Here is a 24015-nt window from a genome sequence, read left to right as displayed (position 1 = left end):
GCTTTCCTGCAAGCTTCCATAGCCTACCAATTTTTCCTTGGATGATTCCCAAGCAAGAAAAGGTCTCTCTCCTTGCTTATGAAACTCAGGGTCTTAACTGCACAAGATGCCACGAGTACAAGCCAGAAACATTATAGGTTCCTTTAAATAAGACATTACATTCTATATGAGAGTAAAAAAAAAAGCAGCTCATCTTTGAAATGTACTTATTGTTCCAAATTTCGAGCCAAACTTCAGAGTTAGGTTATAGATAAGGTATTTCTAGAGCTTTACTGGTGCTTGACATAATGCCAGAAGATACTAAATTCTCATTTTTAAGCAAATGACCACAACATAGAGCTGCCAACTGAGAGCTTCCTTTTAAAGGAAAAAAAAAATGACGCTGATAAATGCACTGGTTTAAAGATAATCAATATAACACTTCCACTGTTTATGAATGGTTTTCTTTTTAGTCAGTAGGAAATATTTTCTTGTCCAGCTTCTGCTTCCAGTGAGGTCCTCTTGTCTTTTTCTTGATTTTAAAATAGAATATACTGTGATTAAATCATGAGTGTATATGCAACACATCCAGTCAGCATAATGCCCTGGAAATATTTGATTTGGTGGGTAAGATGGTGGTGCAGCATGTTTCTCAAATGATATGATAGTTTTCTTTACCAATACTATTCCAAACTGTATCTACAGTATAAAATACTATATATTCTAGGTCTATTTTTAATTGATTATTCCCTCTGAAATAATACCCTTCCCTGTTCACGTGGTTTTAGTCCCAGCTTTCTGGGATTTCTCTGTTTTGTCCTGGGTTTGGATTTCCCTGCATGGCCCTGTTGCTGTTCCTTTCTATTATGATAGATCTATGATAATATTATGATACTATCATATGATACATCATATGATTTATGTTTCACAATTTTATTTGTATATTATCCTCATTGCATGGATAAAATAAGTACAGGTTTCCTCGTCTCCAGCCTCACAGCTGAGCAAAAAATCTTCTCCTTTTTCTTCCCATTCCCAACCCTGCTGCAGTCAGCCCCATTGCTACAGACATTCACTGCATCATTTTTGAGAGGCATCAACAGAAACCACAATTATGAGGTGGGAAAGCACAAGCAGGTGAAAAAGAAACATATCATCTCTGTACTATGCTTCTTGTGGGAGTATTTTTGATGTCTTTTTTTTTCCCCTTTTAGAATAGCACACATCATAGAGGTAAAAGACGTGGTAGTTGAACCACAGAAGACAGTGATCTGAGGACCACTTACCACTAAAACCACATAGGAGGCTCAAGAAAAGGTTGTAATATAGGAATTTTCACCTTTTTCAATTCCTGCTGGTTTGAAACCAATTTTACTTCTAGATTTGGATAATTACCCACTAAACTTCACCTTTTAAAATGCATAGCTCAGTCATAACCTTTAGTTCCATCAGGAAGTTGAACTTCAGTTTCAAGCTAGGACCGTACAGACAAACTGGCCCAAAGCAAAGGATGAGCACTGGAGTGACCCTCAGTTACGTTGACTGTGCTCACTGCTTGCATTTGTACTCTCCCCATATGCTGTCGTACACACCAAAAACTTCAGCAAGTCAAAGATCATACACAGCTTTGTGTTAAGAAAAAAAGCGATCCAAATCTAGAACCAAAGGCATGGTGGAAGTGCTGTACATTAAAACTGTTGAAAAATCAGAAAGAAAGCATAAATATGAAAGTAAGATTCTGGTGCTGAAGCAAAGCTGCAAATATTGCAGAATTACAGTTTAAATTTTGGGTGGTCCTGTGTGGAGCCAGAATTTGGACTCAACAGTCCTTGTGAGCCCCTTCCAACTCAGGATTCAATGGATGTATGATCTAGCACTAGCGAAGGCTGCCCAGAGAGATTATGGAATCTACTCCCTGGAGATCTTTATAAGCTGTCTGGGCATGGTCCTGGCCACCCTGCTTAGGCAGGGCTTGGACCAGAGGGACCCAAAGGTCTGTGCCAGCCTCAGTCATCCTAAGATTCTATACTCTCTAGAAATACAGCCTGTTTGCTTTCCTTGCCTCATTTATAAACCTCCAGGAATCACCCTGAGCAGAGAATAACTTCACTAATTGGTCCGACGCAGTGGATATTACTCATTATTTGTTATAACAGCAACAAAAAGCAGAAAAAAGTGTGCTCCATATGCACCCCTGCTTGTGCATTACAATCCAGTAACACAACCCACAATATGACAGAGCTCCTTTTGGACCTCATTATTTAACACACCACAGTTATCTGTTTTATATATATATATATATATATACATATATATATATATATATATATTTGTAAATAAGAAATTGTTTGCTTATTTTGTACCTATTTCACAGATTTACAGAATTCCATCAATCATTGCCTTACTTGCATTGACTTACATTACTTACACTGACCTCACTCTAATTGTTGGGATCCTAAATTCTGCACAGATGCTATTACTGTGAATTTAACTTCAGGTAGCAAGAAATTCAGGACTGCCATATGCAGTCTGTTATGAGCTTACAGTTTGTAACGAATATCCATGACTAATGTTTTTGACCCAGGTAAGCCCGTGATTACAGAAAACAAAAAGTTTACTAAACTTTATTGCTGCACTTTTACTAATACTATCAACAACAAATGCATAGGAACCCCCATGCCTGTGTGTTGATCTGAAAGACTGCCTAGTTCCTCTCAGCAATGTCTGCAACCAATGCCATCTGGGGATTCTGAAGAGATTGCCAAAATCTTTCAGATTCATATATATTTGTATCAGGGCTGATAGGATGGTTGCCTTTAATATTCAATATAGATCAGACATCTTTATGTTTTGTAGCTTGGATCATTTTTCTTGGCTGTCTCTCTTTCTTTCTTTTTTAAGTCAATTGGGTCAAAACTATCTGAAGCAGCATAAGAGGTATTTACTTGTTAGAATTCAAACACATTTATTAAGGACACAGTTTCAAGTATTTTAAACAATTGCTATGTAACAGTAGGGAATACCTATTCATAAGTAACTCAATCTTTATTAATCCTCAAGGATATGAACCAGATAGTAGTTAACATCCGAATTAATTTTCGAAACTATAACCAGCCTTAGCAGATAGCAAATTTAAAACTGAAAAATCAACTTCCAAAAGCATGGAAGGGAACCAATTGTACGGTGCAATTAGCTATTCCCCAAAACACAGAGAGGACCGATCCCTGCACAGAGGCACTGAGCTGTGGCTCACATGCACTGTGGGGTCTGGCAAAGCTCGTGACACCTACAGCCCCATCCGGATGCTCAGAGCCTGGTCCAGCCTAAGGCACAACAGCAAATAGCAAATTAAGAGGCCTGAAAGCCAAATTTAACCCATTCAGTATTAATCCATTGACATCCAAGTGTGCAGGAAGTGACTTACCCAGGGCAGCCGAAGGTCACATCCCATCTGCAAATAAAATCAAGCATATTAGCCACTAGAATTCACATTGGTAACTAAAGTAAAAGTATTAAAACTCTTTACTACGAACAGTTGCCCATATGGCAATTGAATATTGGCAAGGTAGAAAAATAACAGTGAGGAGAAATTTTATGTATCTGTTTGACAGCAAGAGATTGAAGGTGAGCAGATGTAATAGAGTAATCCATTTATTCAGTTCTGAATAATATTTTTCATGTAAAATATCAGTGAAAATAACCTAAGCAATAGCAAAGGAAGACTAGTCTTTCATCATTAACTTTTTGTGAGCACTTCATCAGCAGATCCACTGCTGCTTTTTTTGAGTGTGTTGAATGTTATGGAAGGGATGGATACTCATCTCACTGTACAGCTAGCCAATCTCATCTCACGACATACAATGAAGCAAAACTAGTGTGAGGTAAGAATGAAGTTTTCTGGGTATTAATCTGCCATCTCCTTCCCACATCGTCATTTTCACTCTGCAACGTGAAAGCAATGCATGACAACGTGAGAACTGAGTCTGAATCCTCATACACAATCACTGAGCGAGAGCCCCTCACCTGATCTAAGGGTACAACACACAGAGGGTCTTTCATTTATCTTTGGAATATTTTTTTCTCTGAGTCAGATATGGCACTGGAGACAAGGCTCCCTTGGAAAGACATCACTGCAGCTATATTCAGGCATCCAGCACTGAACTAAACCATCCAACACCTGGGTATAGACTCTTTTATGCTGATTCAGATACCCACTTGCTCTAATTTTAATGTCTTTCGTTTTGTTTCATTGCAATTTTATTATTATTATTTTTACTACCACGGTTTGCTTTCACTTCAAGATATTTATGTTCAGTTAATTTATTTTCTTGTGAAATCAACAGTCAACTGTAGCAGAATTAGCTAATGGATGAGGGATGTTTATGCCATTCAGTGCTAACACAGTTTGGAGCTAATACAAGAGGAGTTTATGCAGGTGTCTATCACCATGACTATGGTTTAGAAGCTGCTTTCTGATTTTAGACAAAGCAAACAGCAAAACACCTAGATCTTTATCTGGAGCTCTGGAATCTGGAAAGCTTAATAAAAAGAGGAAACTCCCTCATTAAATTCCACTGTTTTAGTTTTACTGTATTATTCTAAACCAAATTCTACAATCTCTCCTCAAGGCCCAATTATCTTCTTTTACATATTCTTCCATCTAACAAGCAAAAACGTGTATTTTTGATGGTGGGGAGATAAAAGTGAATTTGATGTCCCTCTACAGCTAACAGTCTTGTAAACCAAAGTCTCAACTCTACATTTTGCCTGTGACATTTTTCTTCACCTTTGGAGAGCACTTTATGGTAATTTTCTACAGATGCACAAGAGAGATACCAAGAAAGAACAACGAGTTTATCTCAGCTTAGCAAAAAGGAACCAGAGAAGTGCTACACCTGCAGGACCAGGAGAAATCCCCCCTTCCACAAGGAAGAGCTTTATGCATTTCCCAGCCCTTTATGAAAGACACGCACATGGGAGCAGAAGAAAACACTGAAACTACTGCTTTATCCTGGCTCCTGGACTGATGGGTGAATCTGCTGCCAGTTTAACATGGACTCAGATTCCAGAAAATATCCTAAAAGAAAGGGTAGCAGAGATTTCCATCAACTGTCCCCAACACCAAAGGGTAAACATCCCTTTGACCCAAGAGAGCATTTCACATGAAGAAGGAGTTCCAATATATAGACTGCAGGGGAGAGATTTTGTTCCCTTGCTTTCAGACAGAAGTAGAAAAAACAGAGATATGTGCAAAAATACAAAAACTTTTATGACCTATGATGTGGTTCATAAACTTATTACATTTCATTTTACCCAACACAAGCGGGAAGCAACAGGGAGAACTACATCTGAGTTTATTACCTGATCATTTTAGCCATTAACATTACCCTGTGAAAAAGGCAGCATGGTCTCAGGGTGCATCAGGTGAATTATTCCTGGGATGAAGCAGTAATGCCATGGTAGAGAGGGCTTGCTCTGAAAATACAGAGGATGGTGAATTCAGTTAAGTAGAAGCTTCCGGAGAACAGGATCACTCCTTGCTAGTTAATGTATCGGTCTGTTAATAATACAAAAGAGAAAACATTCCAGCTAAAGAGCAAGCTGAAAAGGAAACAGGACGAAAAAGGAAAAAACTAAATCAAGTGGTATAAATTAGTCATTCATAGATTTCCCATGTAAATTAAAAAGTCTTCAAACAACAGAGAATTGCATGAATCAGGGAGTCAGGAAACCTCAATTATATCAGCAAGCAATTAGTTAAGTTTTTTAAAATGAATAAGGAAAATGCAGAAGACACTGGGGGGACCTGAAAACCCAGAAGTTTCCTGACAGTATAATTTCTATATCTCTACCTGGCCTGCTTCCCTTAGACCTGCTTAAAACAGTGCTTAGCTATTAGCAGTCAAACAAAAAGAGTCTCCCGTGAGCAGAAATCCCATCTTAACCAGGAGAGCAGAAAAGAATGAAAATGTTAATGAATCTGAAGCACCAAAAAGTTAAAGTTGCTGGTGAAGAAGCAACAATAAGTTTGTAAAAGATCCTGTGTTCCCAGCAACTCGGTGCCTATGTAGTGAGGCAGCTAATGACACAGGAATGGGAGTGCTGCACTCATGAGTCACTCTGTTTGGAAACCTTTACATATTAAAAAAAAAAAAGAAAAAGAAAGGAGGAAAAAAAAGCCATGTGTTAAAAGTATCTTAGCCAAACATGTTCTTTCTCTTAAGCATACAACAAAACACAAATGTCCTCACGGTAAATATCCTCCGTTTTATTACTTTAGATCACTTTTCAGTGCTGTAATCATGTAATAAGGTTTGCAATTGGCTCCAAAAGAAGCAACCATCTAAATATAAACTTCTTGCTTCCCAGTTCACTTTGTCTGTGTTACTCTGGGGAGGACAACCAGAGTTCAGGGGGTCTGAGCCTACCAGTGACATTGATGGGAGTGGGCTCAATTCTCCTTGTAAACGTCACATCTAAGGAGACTAATTTTCTTCTCCACATTGCAGTTTCTAACACATTCAGGCAGTTCAGATTTCTATGAACTGAATTAGAGATCTGCAGCAGAAAAAAAGAGTATGGCAGGTCTATGTGAACAGCTGATGTACCAGCAGCATTTTGATCGGTAACATCAGTTGTAGGTATCAACCAATATTTATATTTTGCATCCTACAAAAAGTAGGAGAAAATAAAATGAATTATTTTGCTTTTAAATATAGAGGAATTTGAACAGTAGACCACTGAAATCATTCTTAAACAAGTCGCTATAGGGTCACTACTGTTATTCCCAGGATCATATTGCTTCTTAACCTTTACTCTAAGATTTTGTACCTTACCATGCAATATCCTTGAGGATAACAGCTCAGAATCTTGGTTTCAGCCTGTTACAGATAGATCAGAGACATAGCATGGGAATTCCAGTTGTTTTGTTTTCGTAAGTTTTTGCAATATGTAATGGTTTATTTTCACTACCTCTGGAGCCAGGAAAGTTGCATCTGTCATGAGTAACTTCTGCAAAAAATATGATGGTGGAGACTGAAGAATAACAAAAATGCTTTCACACTGAGAGGCCTCTCCCTATAATAACAGCATTCATCAATAATTGTAATAGCAAGTGGCAGCAAGACTTAAGTGTCCTTAAACTACCTTTCTGCCTCTACACATTTACACTGTCCCATCCTATAAAACAGGCTAGAGACTCCCACATGATAAGACAGGTCTGAGCCAAGCAGATGGAAGCAGTAGGAAGACCATCTCCCAGGTGGTTCAGATAGATATCTGACCAAAAAAACCCCATCACTGGGAATAGGTAACCTGCCCATAGCGCAGATCAGTGCAGCATAGCCCTGAAAGATGCTCAAAGCTGCTCTTAGGCATAGGGTCCACATCTTATGTTAGGCTGCTCTGCCACGGCCTGCATAGATTGGCTGACCAGAACTCCCACAGTCCCTGAATAATTATTAGTATCTCTTAGGAAGGAAACCATAGATATAAGACAATACACCAAAAACTTTGCAGATTTTTTTCTAACTCTCAGTTACATCTCTACATTTGTCACATTTCCTGAGGTCAAACCTGTGGCAGCTTTAATTGTACTTACAAGGAATGTTGTAAAAAAGGGGCACAGAGTTCTAAACTGAACGTTTTCTTCATTATGTTGCAACTTTGGGAGCGGGCCAACATCACTGCAAGATTTGGCATGTGTTTACCTGGAAAGAATGAGAAGGTCTACATTTCATTTCAGCTTTGCAAGGTCTCCTCCTCCCTGCACCCCCTTTACAAACAAAAACAGGGCAAGCAGAGGAATTAGTCAAAGGGCAAAGCTGATTGTGATGTTGATGTCGATCAGCATGGCACAGCAGGCTCCTGTGGAGCAATCCCTGAAAGCAAGGTCAGCTCCATCAAGGGTCTGCATGCTTTGTGGGTAACCATCTCTCTGTAAATTTGGGGGCATAGAGGATTTTTTTTGTCCTCTTTTCCAGCTAAGATCAGTTTGCTACATGAGAGATGCATTGGCTTGGGCTCAGAACTGAAGTCCAAGCTGATAACCCCACCTGCACTGTGATTCAGATCTAATGAGGGATCATGTTTAACTCCTCTTTCAGAGCTTTAATACAGAAAATCATCCTCATATATCAGCTACTTTGTGAACAGAGCTCATAGAGCTCATAGCTTTAAGTTTGTCAGGCAACTAACAGAGTTCTTAAAAAAATTACACAGTACTATAAAGTAAAATATTCTAACAGTCTTGAAAAATGGATGGAAATACAGGTTACCACCAGCTCTGTCCCACCAGAGCTGTGTCCCCTAGGGAGTCCCAGTTCTGGAAATGCTGCTTCTTCGCATTTGGGACTGCCTCAGTAAGGATTCAACTACCTCCACATAAAGTAAAGCTTTCACAGATAGAAGCGACTGATGTCTCTTCTTCTACCTCCCTCACCTCCCTGTCACTGGATTTAAGTGAGGGCTCCATGGGTTTGAGTTCCTCTAGAAAACCACAATAAAACTATGTCTCTTACCACATGGAGTAGGACCTACTCTGTGAAGGTGCCAATAACCATGCCTTTGGGACTGCAAGCTAAAGGGGTGCCCACCATAGCGTCCCTTCTCTTTTGGGATGCTTTAGGAATTGAATGAAAGCATTTTGCTGCTCAGCCTCCTGGAGCTGTGCTTTTTTCCATAGGATATCTAACTTTCTCCACACACCCTGCAGAGTCTTACTAACTCCCATCTCAAAGCACAGCAACGTACAGGGGAAAAAACGGCCCAGCATGGAGGAGAGAGGAGGTGGAGACAGCAGCAAGAAGCAGTCCCAAGCCAGGCTGGGAGCAGCTGGGAGGGAGCCAGATGGGCAATGAAAGGGGCACAGCCAGCTCCTCAAAAAATAGGCTTTTAATTGTAGAGCATGTTGCAAGACACCCATGACATAAAGTTGAATTATTTTCATTTTTGCTCAAACAGCAAAAATGTAAATGCTGCTGTTTGCACAGAGATTTTTTTTTTTTTTAAGTTGTTGTTGCAAGACAGCACTTAAAAGGAGGCTAATATTAATCATCTCCACGTAAGGCAAGTTTAAAGTAACACATCAGCCATTTACTGGGAGCAGCTGATGGGCAGTGGCCTGTTGTGCTGGCTGGTGTTTCTTCTGAGCGGGTATCAAATGGGTCCACGTGGCAGGAACAGAAGAGAGCTCCAGATGGGAGAGCAGTTCCCATCTTTTGCAGAGTAAATCTGCTGTTTGAGGCTATATTATATGACTGAAATTTTATACATATGACTTTGTTGGAGCTGAGATCTCTTCCTTTGAAAATGTGCTACAATAATAATTGCATTTACCAGTTGCCAGTCCTTCTCACAAAACACTTTTTTTTTTGTTCCGATTGTGAAATTAATTGTCTCTAGCTAATGTAATTAAAAACAAACACTTCTGATTTCAGAGGAGGGAAAGGGGAGAGAAAGAAAGAAAGAAAGAAAAAAAACCAAAACCAAAAACACACAACTGCAGTCCTGGTTTTCTATTGACAACAAGAAAGCACTGCCATCCCTGAACTGTTTAATTATTGAAATGAACTGTAACAGTACACTGGATTGTTGCCGAGGTCAGCGAGCAGTGCTGGATGTCAAGAGGAAAGCAGCAGCTCCGAGAGCCCTGCAATGCCCCAGGCTCCGTCTGAAAGCCCACACACTTTTTCTCAGGCATTCAGCCCCCGATAGGTAGCCTGATAGCATGGCTGATTTGCTGGTGTTACAGAAGTCCGACGGTGCTTGCTTGTTTTAAGACAAGCCAAACTATGCTCTGGTGACCACCGTGACGCTGTGATTCCCATGCCCTATCGCATTCCTCTTTCTCAGATCCCAGGCATTTTTTTTTTCCCCTACGTGCAGTCCAGGATGTAGACAAATGAATTCCAAGTGACCTATGTGGGGGTGGACTCTTTGGAAACAAACAACAAAAATAAGATATCTCCTGTCCTCACTTTTTCATTTGCTTGTTCCCTGGATACAGTTTATTCGTGGCAATGAAACGCACATTGTGTCTCTGGAGCGAGATCCAGCAGCAACATCTTTACCACCCCTATTTTTTAGTTTCCTCCCTTCTCCCTTTTTCTATTCTTTTCCTATTTCAGTCCTTACAAAAGGAATCTTGTTCTACATTATCTTCTCCTTTAGATGCCAGGTTGCCCTTTAAAGCATATCATATCAAGGATTTCTATTGATTTAAATGCCTTTTTTTTTTTTTCTAGAAAAGTTTAGGAAACTGCAAGTTTTGAAGAAATGCATGTGCATATCTGCACTGGCAGCAAGATCTGCTTTGCAAATAATTACCGTGTATCCAGGGAAAGGGAAAAAACTTCTTTTGAAACTTTCAATGTGGAGAAAATTCTGTAGATAGAAAAACTGCTAGAAAGAAATAAAACTGCAGTTGGGGGAACAGACAATAAACATTTCAGATTGCTTTATGGCTCACTATTACAGGCAACTATCTTGCTTAAGTAGGCATAACATTTTTCACAGTATATATTTAAGGTTTTATTATGGTTTGTATGAACAGCAGGAAACCATCGCTCTTGAAGGGAGGGGAGAAATAATTTTTGCCAGCCCAGAGGCCTGGCAGGTAGCAAAAGGCACTTTGTAAGCAGGACATGGGTGCGTGATTCAGTGTGGTCTGAGCAATGCCCTGCGTGGTGTCCAGCTGCGTGGGCTGCCTGCAATGCAGGATGCATGCATGAGAGTGATGAGGTAGAATGGACCCTGGGGACCAGCATCACTCCTGCTGGGTTAGCTGCATTGGGGCTTTTACTGGGGCACCAATGGAGAACACAGCCCTACAAGCAGCCTAATGTTAGGGGCAAGCATCAGAGCATTTGGGGCCATTGCAGGCTCCTCTGGAGAGGCTCTCCAGGACAGTAAGTTACACAGCGACATCCACCTCCGGGCTGCCAAATCCTGACAGCTCAAAACAATGGAACAAAGAGTAACGGGAAAAGAACAGTCCACACCACCGCATCCAGCATTGTCCTGGATTCCCTTCGGCTTGCTTACAATGAGTGACGTCCTTCGGTCTGGGGCGCACCACTTCTGCCAGGATCGACCCCAGCCCATGCCCCAAACTTGGGAACCATGCCACAGCCAACAGCGACGCAATGTATAAGTCATTAGGCAAGAGAAACTGAAGTCACTTGATTTTTATCATTATTATTCCCCACACAACAACAGCTTGTCCCTCTCCCCAGTTTACTTCTGCCTCCATTTATCCCACCATGCCCACCAGTAATCCAGACCCTCCAGAGCACAGAACGGGGACAAAACCTTCCAATATGCAGTTTCCCAGGCAGAGCCATGAGGAGCTAATCTCTGTGTACATTATGTGAACTGAAGTAACTAATTTAGCAGCTTATTCCCCCAGGTAGCCAGTGACCACTGTATGTCCCTGCTATTTAATTTGACAGTTAACCTTCTGAGGGCTGGTAGTCATTTTAGATTAACCTCTGTATCTTAAAAATTAGTAAGCAATTTCCTTCAGGTTAATTTTTTTTTTAATTGTTAATTTTTCCACCTATTTCCAGTGGTCATCTCATCTCCCACATTTGTTTGCCCTTTTTAATGTATCACTTTGTGAATCAGAACTGGTGGAGGGTAGGGGGACGCACTACTAAGAAGCTGGAAAACATTTTTAAAGAAGTAAGACGAAGCATTTGTGCCATAGTTTACAATTATAATAAAATAAATCTAGAAACCATTTCATGTATGAGAGCGTGTATATTAGAAAAAAATATTCCTCTCTATAATGGATAACCATCTTAGGAACAGTAGAATGTGAGTAATTTGTCAGTTTTTCTTTTAATTAAAACTGTGAATATAGTTCATGCACTGTTTGATTCAGCATCAGCATTTTGGATGGGGGCTAAAACCGATTTCCTCTTAAATCTGTGGGTTTCTCAGGACAACTGGTGAAGTGTGCCTTAATATTAAGCTCTTGAACCCAAGAGAGGTTGGCTTGTTCCAAGACCAGTAAATCAACAGATATTGGAGTAATAGCTCTAATAAGGCTCAGGACTTCTAACAGTTCTGTAAATGCTCTTTTTACCAAAACAGCATCCATTTTTTCTCTCAGACAACCTGTTTTAATTCATTGCATCATTACCAAGCTGGTCCACTGTAAAATGAATTAAAATCATGCTAGTTAGAACAGATTCATTCTAGGTATTTTTCTCAATGCAATCCATGGAACATTGAACTTTTTTTTTTTTTTTTTTGACAAGCAAGAAATCTGCCTGACCTAACTCTGAATCATTTTTTTTTTATCGTTGCTACCTTGCATTTTCCTTGGGAGACGATTTAAACCAGTGTGAATTGAGGGTGCTCTGTTCCCACCTTGCAGTGGGCAGGCACACAGTACCCGTGCCCATTCCAGAACTGTATCAAGATCTGCCTAACCGAAATACAGTACAGTGTGCTCCTTCTGCAGAAATGTGAAAGCATGAATATACTTTTCTTTTTTTTTTTTTTTTTTTTTTTTTTTTGCTGAGAAGAGGATGAGCAAAGAATATCATATGGGTTGGATATCAAAGTTTGCATCCCTCTGCTTCTGCGTTAGACTCATCTCCCACATCTCCCTCCCCACAGCTCCAACCATTCAGGGAGCAGAAATCACTGTTATGCTTCCAGGAAACTCTCATCCCTTGCAGTATTCAGCTTTAAGTTTTAGTTCCTGCTACCTCACCTGTTTTGACAAATACCCACAGCACTCAATAAAATTAAAACATCAATGAACAAAACAGATCCGTATGAAGTTTTCCCCACAGATTAGGAAAGGAGAGGAAGCACATCTGGTAGAGGAGCGTCGTGTTGCTAAATATGTTCAAGTTCCACTCTGATAGGTGAGTATAGCGATCATCTAACTACCCTGTAATATACCTGAGTGCTCCTTGGATCAAAGCCTGGGGAACGCAAAGGAAAAGGCTGAAAATTGACAAAGTGCAGCCAAAAAAAGGAAACTTTCAAATGTATACTGTAAGCACCACGGTAGTCCCCTTTGTGAGAAAGAGCTCCTACTTGATTCCCTGGGAATTACTTGAAGACAAACACAGTGAGAATTACTTCGGAGAGAATTTGAGGGGAAGCACACCATGAGTAAGAGGAGCAGATGCATCTTGAGAGTTCAGAATTCTTCCTGCCTCTAACTTTATATGCCCTTTACACAATCTTCCACTAATTCTTCTACACTGATAGTCTATAGAACCTAATTACGCAAAGTTTTTTAAAAATCCTTATATAAAATGCATAATGCCTGATATCTGAGTCACAAGCACAGTTAATGTAATCTAACACATATTGCGGGAACCTACTGCACACAGATATTACCAATTAGCACATGATTTTAACAATCAACATTCATGCAATTAATAGAACACTTCATATTCCTTCTAATTTTGAGCTCTGCATGAGCATATGTTATCATGACGGAATGTGGGATCATTTATTTATACTGGAAGCAAGGCTCCACACAGAAAGCTGAGATGCTGAAAGTTAGCTTAGAAGGGAAAAGGGTTCAGTTTTGCATTGAGAAATAAATACTTGCAGTCTGATTTTTAAAAGTCAAGCTGCATCCTTACCTTCTCCTTGATTCTAAACTTCTGAAGGGGAAAATGTGCTCTGATTGCAGTCAGGGAACACAGCCGGCAGTGAATCAACAAGCAGGTGAACACTTCTCCCTAGGACTGGAGAGCACAATGTCATCAAAAAGAAATAACCATATTGTCATGCTGTATTACTTAGATACTTCTGCATTTAGAGATTATAGTAGCTGAACATCTTGTTTTCCTTAGTATGTTTCTTTTTTGGTCATATTTTACTGTGATTAGGGGAGAATTATTACTCTTATATGCCAGATGAAGAACAAAGGTATAAAGAGATTAAGCCATATCCCCCGGGTATTTAGGCACCCATTGCCATCAAATTCCATAGGATTAAGGCATTTAATACCTTTAGGGTCTGGTCCCATCTCCTTTCCTCACTGCAGAGGAAGCAGGGAGCTGAATCCCTGTTCCTAGAGCCCTGGTAATTGCCAGTCTACCCGACTTGTTTGGTGAGTCTGGGGTGCTAACATAAGCAAAAAGCAATAAAAACTTACTTTAATAACTGAACTCATAGATGCATTATTAGCTCATTAGGCAGAAAAGCTGTTTAGTACAGAGGTGTTTTTTACACATAGGTTGGAAAGAATCACAGTGCTGGTGCTGCTGCATTCCCAGTCTGTCACCGAGAACAACTTCAAAATACAGAGGTTGCATGAGACTTCCCTCCAGAACATCCTCTTACTGCAAGAAGCTGAAGAAAAGTCTCACGTGTTCCCCACCAGTGAAAACATTCCTGCAGGCTTCACACCCATTGGCAGCTCACCCTGCGAGCTTCAACCAAGGGTATGCCAAGGCCGCACCATGCCCTGCACCTCGTTTAGGAAGTTGCCTGCTCTAATCTGCCTTTCTAAAAATCTTAAAGAATCCAGAAAGAGTGATACACAGCCCTCTTCCACTTGCAGGTGATGCATCTGACAGCAGAAGTGACCATGCTGCACAGTGGCTGCTTGCTCCTCACCTGCCCAACGGGCAAGTGACAGCGTTGGGCCCAAAGCCTCTGGGACTTTGCTTCAGGAACTGCTCTAAGCCTCTGCCTCAGGAGGCTGTTGCTGCAGGGAATTTTCCTCCATCAGCAGGAACTGAAGCAGCTGCAGGAGCTGCAGATGTAGACTCTAAATCATCGTGTCTTTCCCTCTTTCAGGACAAGCTCCTGAGAGAATTTGGTTTACCACACATCTGACGTGTGTTTATGTGTTGCGGAATGGGAGTAATGCAATGATTCTCAGGGCATAACTATTGTGAAAAAATCAGAGGAGTTTTCATCTCCCCCTCCGCTTCCCCCCCCCCCCCCCTCCTCCTCAAGGTAGCATTCCCACAGCATCACCTTTGGGTAGCTGCTGTTCCAAACCAAAGCAGATCATGGTAATCTATAAGTAGCCAAAGAAATGAGAGATTTCACCTGTGGCTGCAGCACTTCTACTTATCTCAAGGGCTCTTTAACTAAATTTAGGTAAGCAAGGAGAAGAGGGCTCTGAACATCGGTATCCGAGCGTCTCAATTGCATGCCTTGAAACAAATGTGCCATGAAGGCAGTCTCAACGGAGGATACACAACTGCGAAGAAATAAGAGAGAGGAAAAAAAGAAAATCTTCATGTCTCGAACTCAGTTTACCTGCAGTAACTTTAGTCCAGGTAACAGAGCCTCACTGGTGTCCCTGGCAGAGTGGGAAACAAAGGGTAAAGGCTTTTCACATTGACTAAATATCAAGAGAGATTTTCTTTTGTTGTTGTTGTTGATATCAATGGTAAATACGCATTTTTTTTTTTAACCATTATTTTTAGTGAAGGCTTTACTGCACAAAGAATCCAGGGGGAACAGAAAATCATATAATTGTGCAGGTTGGGGAATTCTCTAAAAATACGTAACCGTGACACCCTTGTCATTGCCAATCAAGTAATCTTGATAAAAACTAAAGTAATTAGCCTTTGAGAAGAGCACACAACTAATTAAAAATGACAACTTAGTCGTCTCCACAAACAGCACAGAACCAGTCAGTAGTTCTAAGCTCAGCGTGATGCAATACCCTCACCTGCCAAAGGGGCTTTCCTTCAAGCCCATCAAAAGAAACCACGCTTTATAGGGTAACATTTTTCCTTTGTTCTAAAATTTGGATTTGCTTCATCTACCATACGGTACGTCTTTTGGTTCTGTGTGTGTGTTTTACTGTCTTTTACTAAGACTTTTGCCACCTATCAGTAATTTTTATAATCTAAATGACATTTAGGAGCATACAAAGTCATATAAAACAAGACTATAAAATGTGAAGCATGAGCATATGCATTGTCTGAAAGACTTACAAGTTACAATTAATAACTTTATCCTCATAACAAAGTTGGTTCTTCAAGACTTCCTAGAAAATAGCCAAAATCAAAAAGAAACCTCCAATCCTTCATGTATGCAAATATTTGGGGCTTCTGTACTCCCATCGATGTTAATAGCAATGGCTTAATTAACATTTTAGGAACAAGAGTGAATATTACTTCTTCTGTTGTCATCAAAAATGCTTGAGGAGGACACATTTTCAGAAAATCATCACAGTTACTAACACTATTCTTACATGTACAGATATCTTGCAGATAGAGAAGACAACAAATGTCTATCTTTCCAAATCGTAAGACTGTATTTTCTAACATACACATACAATATAAATACATATAATTACATATATTTTCTACAGCCAGTAGTCCATGCTACCTTATTGCTTAAAGCCCATCTGCTTTGAAGGATTAACGTGTGCTAACCTACGGTGTGCACAGACATCTTTGTCTCCATGTACTTCTAGTGCAACCCCTGAGCACATACCCACAGGCTTAGGTTCCAAAAGAGCCAGCCAGTACTGCCATGTTCTGGTCTAGTCCAAACACCGGTATCATCAGCAGATTCAGCTGCGTGCTGCTGGTGCTTATTCCCACTAACGTACTGCTTTCAACCACACAGAGGAAATGCAGGTTTGATCCTCAGAATAGGAACTGATGAGCAGAGGAAAAGAGGTTCTGATCAGATTTTCCCTGGCTCATGCTAGTGTTTGACTATAGTTTAAGTTCCAGCTTGCTAGAACAGAATAATGATTTAGGGAAGCCCTTAGGCTGCAGAAACACAATGCATTGGAAACAACCTGCAAAACAGAATGATAGTGACTCAGAGCAAGAGCTGAAAACTTAAGCCCCTTTGACTTACCGGACGTAAGTTGGTAAAATAGTTACAGATGTGTATCTAGACCAAATAAAAAGACCTTGCAGCCATACAGAAAAAAAAATGTATCTGCTTGTGCTGCACTGCTTCCACTCCTCTGAACGCTTGAAGCAGAAATAAAATGTTTGCTTATATTTTGAACAAATGTTGGATAAAACAAAATTCTGAGCAATGTTGAACCAGATAAGGACCTTGATCCTGCTCTGACAGAGCCAGCTCTGACTTAGGAAAGCAAGTCTCCTTAAGCTTCCTCTGCAGTCAGAGGGGATCATCCATCTTCAGCTGTTGCAAAGAGGCATCCTTCTATTTGAGTACATGGAAACAGACCAACATACACAGGGTGACTATCCCAGGCTGTTATCCCAAATGTACAGACCCGTGCCTCTTAATATGTAATTCTTTACATGCCAAATGTAACGGCATTGGAGAATCTTTCTGAGCTTCCATTTGCAATCTTCTCATTGAAAACATTTACAGTGTCAAATGGGCCCTCTGGCTGAGGTCCGTATTTGGTGCAATTCTGAACGATTCTAAGATGTTTTTTTTCAATTCTCTATTTATTTTAAAGAAGTTTTTATATATATTAAATGAGTTTTTACAGCTCCTCAAGGAAACAGCCTTTTCAATAAGCCTACTGGACAAGCAGGTGGTTTGGTCTCAAGCTTTTTTTCTTTGGTGTTACAGAGCATAGGGAAGATAAGAGAAGTGCTGCTTTTCTCTTCCTTTTTTGCTTTCCCCAAGCAAAAATTAATTTTTTTCAGGGATGAAGCAGTAATCTACAACACCTGCAAAGAGAAAGCATCTACTTGATCTTTTGACATTACACTTCTCTCTAAAGGGAAGGTGGGAATGGAAATAAGATATCCGTATAGTAAAGAGAGGAGAAAAGTGTAAAATCTCCATTTGTTCTTGCACCTCTCATCAGACCTCCAGACCTTAAACTTAATTCCAAGTTCAACCTGGATAAATAAATGGAAAAAATACACTGTGAGGAACAGGCCTACATTGGCAGCGGAGCGGGTTTGATGACCTAATAGTTCTTTTTCCGTCTCTGATTTCTTTGTTACTATTTATAAAAGGGAAGTAAAAATGATGGGCCATTCCAAACAAATTGTTAGCATAAACCAAGAGCAAGCATCAAAACTGCCAAATGCCTCTTTAAGACTCGTGAAGTCAGGGAAAAGACTAATAACGCACCTCTCTGAAGGTCCTGGGCTATGTTTATTTCCCATATTTATTTAAAAGAAAATCAAAATACTTTTAAGCAAGTCAGCTGGTTCCAAATTTAGGAACAATTGAACAAAGAGGAATCTGCTAATTCCAGATGGAGTGCATATAGTCCCTTGGCACTTATTACTTACCAAATGTTTCAGAAAGCAAACACATGACCTAAAGGATTTTGTGAGTGTGGGGTCCTCAAAAAAGCTCTTAACAAGTCATGTCTTTCCAACCATATTTACTTTACCCACACACAAAAACCCACTTAGTTTTCCCATTTTTTTTCAGGGGGGAGAAAAAAAAAAGAGCAGACAATGCTCTCTTTAAAGACTATTTACGTACAATTCAGTTATTCCATAAGGCCAGGGGCTCTGTAGGTGTCTCCTTTGAAAGGCTTCAGCTGTGGAGCATCTGCTCCCCGTGCATGAAGGCCACCTTTCCCTGCACTGTTGCTAGCAGAGGTGTTAGCTAATGCAGGAGCCCTCCCATGCAGTGCTGTGGGAAACAGGCACCCACAGCCAGCTCCTCGTCTCAGAGAGACAGCACAGGTTTTGTTTGATTTTTCTTACATCTGGTCCTTTTCATGCACCCAGTTGTATCCTGACATCCTACACACGGATGTCATAGGAAACCGAGTCTGATAAACACAATTAGGAATTTTTTTCATTGAGTATTATATTTCATTATTATAATTGTTCCACCCCCAAATTAAATACTCTGGGGGAAGTATAAATTAGAAAAAAAATGAATTTGAAGCAGTTTTGCCCAAAATAAAATAACCCTGCAGAGACATTTCCCTTTGCAGCAGTAGTCCAGCCCCAGGAACACATCAAACCTTCTCATCTTCTGCTGTCCGTATGGGAGCATTTCCTACAGACAGTCTGTCCTCTTTAGCTGGTGGGATGAGCCCAGCCCCACCAAAGAGGCAGAAACCAAGAGACCAGGATGGGAAATAAATGTCGGGCTTAATTATCTTTTTCTATTTCTATTACTAGTTTTAACATCAGGAAAATATGGATAATATACTCATTTATATATATACGAATATACGTATATTTTTAAAAAAGTGAATCCCCTCTTCTGCTCCGAAGGAAAAAAAAGAGGAAAAAAAAAAAAAAAGAAAGAATAACATTAAAAAAGGTGAATTGGAATTAAGAGAGACCTAAAAAAGATTTTTCACTATATTAAAAACATATGAGTATTATTTAGTTACAGGTGTTGTGCAAGTGAGACCTATTTCCTTAAGGTTTCTCTCTTTTTTTTTTTTTTTAATAGAATCATAAGGGTTGGAAAAGAGTACTAAGATCATCTAGTCCTACTGTTAGCCCATAAATATCTAAACAGAGGTAGGAGGCAAATGGATGAGGTCAGGCTCTTCTTGGTTGTGCGTAGTGACAGGACAAGGACTAATGGCCTTTGTGGTTGGACTTGATGATCTTGAAAGCCTGTTCCAACCTGAGCAATTCTATGATTCCAATATTTGAACATAGGAAGTTCCACAACAACACATGGAAGAACTTCTTTATGGTAAAGATGATGGAACACTGGAACAGGTTGCCCAGAGAGGCTGTGGAGTCTCCTATGGAGATATTCAAGGCCTGGCTGGATGCCTTCCTGTGCAACCTATTGTAAGGAACCTGCTTTAGCAGGGATGTTGGTCTCAATGATCTGCTAAGGTGCCTTCCAACCTCTGCCATTCTGTGATTACATTAAAAATAGTTACGCGTGATTTAGTTACACAGTTTAAATAAGTTAGGTTTATTTCCTTAAGGCTTATCTTTTTTATTTTTTTTCCATAGAATCAAAAAGATTGAAAAAGACCACCAAGATCATCTCGTCCAACCGTTAAACCCATTGACCTATTCTCTTTTCACTCTGTCTCATTTTAAAAACCTTCATTTACTCCGTAACCCTCTTACCAGGACCTGTGTAGATGTCATATATTCACAGCCCTGGACTCAGACCAGAAAGAACCTGAGGACAAACATGCTTACTTCGCTGCAAGCGCCAGCCCCACGTGGGCTGCCCACTGCTGGAGATGTGTGCACCCAAACCACGTTGCCACAATCCCCAAAGTTTTTTGCACCACCACTATTTCTCTGCAAATCCTTAAGCTGCACCAGCTGACTCCGCCAAACAAATTATTTTACATTTTTTAACTGAAATGCTTTTTGTTTTTATTTTAATGAATCCCCTAACTCCGAGTTTAATTAAACTCATGTTTTTTAATTAATTACCAACAAATGCAAATAAGGGAAACTACACAAACATGTATTCACCGTTCACAGATAGATACAGTTGTTGTTTTTTTTAATCCTCAAGAGTCAGGATTTGAAAATCTTTAAGTCTTGAGGGTCACAACCCCCAAATTATTTTCAGTTGGGGATTTATGAGAATATCTTCCTAGTGAATGGCAGGGAGCTCAATTGCTTAAAGGAACATAAAGCAAACTGCAGTTTCATTAGCTTAACCGAGTTGTTCCAGTTAAACAACGGTACAAGTCAGCAGAATTAAGCTTCTGTGTAAGTTATTAGAAGTGTAGAATGTAGGAACTTCTCCATCAGAAGGGTGTACAGTTAATAGTCCTAAATGCTGACAAACGCAAATGCAGGCTTATTAAGTACTCTCTCTGGTTATCCAAGTTCAGCTACAACAGAAATCCTAAAAGGAGGGAAGCAGAGTTCAAGCAACGAAACCCAAAGCTCTGACAGCCAGGAAACACAAACTTAAGGCATGGAATATGCTCATGCTTAAACCTTGGAAACTGCAAGCACCTCTAGGCAGTGCTCTCCTGGTACTTGCAGTGGCTGCCAGTGCCTGAGGACATTTCACAGGGGGGTTACCTTCTTTCCTGTGTAAGAATTATTATTTTCAGCATGAAATATTTCAAAATCTCATGAAATATTACTCTGAAGAGCTTCTCTGGTGACTTTTTTAACTCAAAATGCCATAAAAGCAGCCTGTCCCGTTTCCAGAGCTAATACATAGAATTATTTAAATTGCTACAGCAAGAAGCCAGGAATCTTTGTTTCTGTTCCCTTCCTAGGCCTGACATGGATGAATTTGGCCGTGTCCACACGTCCCATTTAGATCTCAGAGCCCCAGAATGACTTCAGTTCACATACAGAGCTCTCCAGCTTGCTTAACCCTGAGCTGGGCGATGAGTTCTGACCTTGCTGGAACACAGCCCGGAGCCTAGCTCAGTATCCCATCCCTGGCAACAGGCACAGCCAGTAAGAGGCCCCTGGGCACTGTGCTTTCACCTAAAAGCAGCAGGTAATGCTTGTTTTCCTGCATGGTAAAATAATTTCTTATGTGCAGCAAAGCTACATACCTATGGAGACTGTGTTCTACAACATATCCTTCATTTTTCCACTTCTTGTTATTTATATTAAATGATATTCAGAGTTTTTATATGTATATACACATACACTGCATGTAGGTCACTTCTACTTATCCCTATCCCATCCTCCTCCCTGAAATATCAAGCAGATTTCTCCACCATTTACTATGGAGCAGGTCAAGTGGCTCTTTGACATCGAAGTGTCTGCACTTCCTTAAAAGACCTTAGTGGCCCACAGGATGCAACGTGTGAATGCACTCATTTTTGATGCTTCTTTCCCCACCGAAAGAAAAATAATATCTTAGAGGCATGTCTATATCATACAGCTTTGGGTAAGTGGGATTTTTTCTGACTCTTTGTCCCCTCTGCGTCCCCAGATGAAAAATGGGAATAAGTCACCCTTAATGAACTTATGCAAAAAATGTAATTATGTTAAGCTTATCTAACTGACGTATTTTGAGGAGGTTAACTGAAAGATGTCAGATGTGCAATGTTATTTGTTGTGTTTAAAGATACTTGTGCTCTCATCCTTGGGAAAATTCTTCACGTTCCCTGTCCTGCTGCACTTAGCAACGATCCTATCTTGATTGCGTTCCAGTTACCCCATGTCAAAAATAATCAGGAAGAAGAATGATAAAGCGCGAGAGCATTCTGGGGAAGGCTGCGATCCCAGTGACACCTCCTTCCCCTGCTTGCCCAGAACACACGCAAAACAAAACAAAACAACAACAAGAGATCTGTGTCCACCCACCTCCTGAGCAGCACGATGGTCTGAGCACAAGAGGATGGAGCACGCAGAGCATCGCTCCGGGTGCACAGAACCTGGGCTCCCACCCAGCCAGGCCTCAGCGAGGTGGGATTTTCCTTCCTTAAGAAATATCGCAAACAGAAGATTCCCATGTTTGAAAGGTCAGAGGAAAAAATATAATGCACTCATGAAGAGACAACCTCATTAATCCTGTTGTTCTTGGCCCAGTCAATAGAAGAAACATAAATGCTGTCAGCACTGCGCCGCCAGATAAAGGATAGAAAGTGGGAATGAAATGTTTTACTGCGAGGACTGTTCTGATGGTTTGAGAACATTTCTGGAAATAACCTGAGCTGAGAAAATGTTCCCTAGGAGGAATACATGCTGTGGGAAACTGGGTGGAAGATAAAGTTTGGTCAGTGACCTTCTCACTATCCTCTAATCACGCAGCACGCTGCTCAAAGAGAGAAAAGGGGAAAAGAAAGGGATACTGTGCAGGCAGAGATGCTGTACCTTCCTGGCACTACATGAAGTGAAGTGGAAAACACAGGGGTATCATAAATCTCTATTTCATGCTCTCGGATACTGTAGTGAAATAATAATCGACTGTAGCTTACAGGGAAAAAAAGCGTTACTTTTGGTTTAGGGCACTGTAAGAGCACAAACGCAATACACCTTCAGTGAGCATAAAAACAAATGACAAAGTTGCCAAAAGGGGAACGTGGCTTTCTGTCTGTATAACATTAGAAATGGAGAGAGGGCATCATAACTCCTCAAAAGCAGCAGTGAGAGGGGACCTCTCCCATACAGGTGGCTCCAGGAGCCACCCGTGACCAAAAGCTCTGCTTAAATACACACACAAATGCATCAGCAGTGTTCGGATGCTGTCTGTGTGCAGAGTGAGTAAATATTAGCATACGTGGGTACTCTTGGGAAGATTAGGAAGCCATCAAATACAGCTATCCGCAGCTCTCTGCACACTGAGAGAGCATTAGAAAACTCTTTTCTTTGGCTATTTGCAGGGAACATCACTTTGCTTTTTTTTTTTTTTCCCCTTATCTCCTTTTCCTTTAAAAACAAAATTCCTGTAATTAGCCTGTCTAAAAAGCAGTCCTTTCAGGATCGGTGCTACACAAACGCCAAGACTGTTCTGGTTTCTGTATCAAGCCTTTGAAAAACACAGTGCAGTCCTCCTGAAGCAGCACCACTGGGGTAAAGCCACAGCACAGAAGTTGGGTAAATATTTTCCTTGTGCTCATCAGTAGCTGGCTGTTGACAAACATCCTCCTAGAGTGGTAATGCAGGATAATGCTGTCATTACTGGGGGATAAACGCTGATGTTGCAGCACATCTCCATTGCTCTCTCAAAATAGAGGGCATACAGAGAATTATATAAGATCTCCCAAATATTTTGCCAATCAGCACTGAAATAATTGCAGAAGTTACTGGTGAGGTAGTTCAGAGAAAAGGCAGGATGAGTCAAACTTCTTAAAGTAGAGATAAACCTTTTCATTTTTATTTATCTTTCTGAGGTGTTCTTAAAGAAAAGAGGAAATGGACTGGACAGAACGAGATTTCTGTCTTCTTCACTCGCTGGTTGCCTATCAGACATGAAACAGAACGGGTGCAATAAGCTATTCTCTTATTTTTCTTCCATCCATCTGGAAACAAGAACTACCAGAAGTCTGACAAGAAAGCCTGATCTCCAGCCAGATTTCTAGAAATGTTAATAGGAGTTCCTTATTCAAAAGTCACCTTCAGAACTTATGAGTTTCTTTTCCTGATAGTTCAGATGTCATCATTATTGACCACAATTATTTCTGGAAAGGGACTAAAATGTGTCCTTCAGGATTCTCCTGCTACCATATCTAATGAAATATACAGCCCCATAGGA

At 40.4% G+C, this 24015-nt stretch overlaps 1 long non-coding RNA gene across 18 annotated transcripts in view; it reads right to left on the bottom strand.

Annotated features, from left to right (window-relative positions):
- Positions 1 to 24015, bottom strand: part of LOC107053852 — a 195570-nt gene that overhangs the window by 78932 nt on the left and 92623 nt on the right. For 16 of the 18 annotated variants that reach the window (XR_005861391.2, XR_006939940.1, XR_006939932.1 and 13 more), the window contains 7 exons: positions 15019 to 15172; positions 13596 to 13700; positions 7580 to 7688; positions 6952 to 6990; positions 6816 to 6860; positions 5341 to 5454; positions 3404 to 3430 (listed from right to left, as the gene is read on the bottom strand). This is a non-coding gene — a long non-coding RNA (uncharacterized LOC107053852). The remainder of the gene's footprint in view (positions 1 to 3403; positions 3431 to 5340; positions 5455 to 6815; positions 6861 to 6951; positions 6991 to 7579; positions 7689 to 13595; positions 13701 to 15018; positions 15173 to 24015) is intronic. The other 2 variants (XR_006939935.1, XR_006939936.1) reach the window with 2 other exon arrangements.

The sequence above is a fragment of the Gallus gallus genome, chromosome 7 (genome assembly GCF_016699485.2).
Source record: "Gallus gallus isolate bGalGal1 chromosome 7, bGalGal1.mat.broiler.GRCg7b, whole genome shotgun sequence".
Taxonomy (NCBI): Eukaryota; Metazoa; Chordata; class Aves; order Galliformes; family Phasianidae; genus Gallus; species Gallus gallus.
The sequence above is the reverse complement of the archived record's forward strand: the minus strand, read 5'-3'. Positions and strand labels throughout refer to the sequence as shown.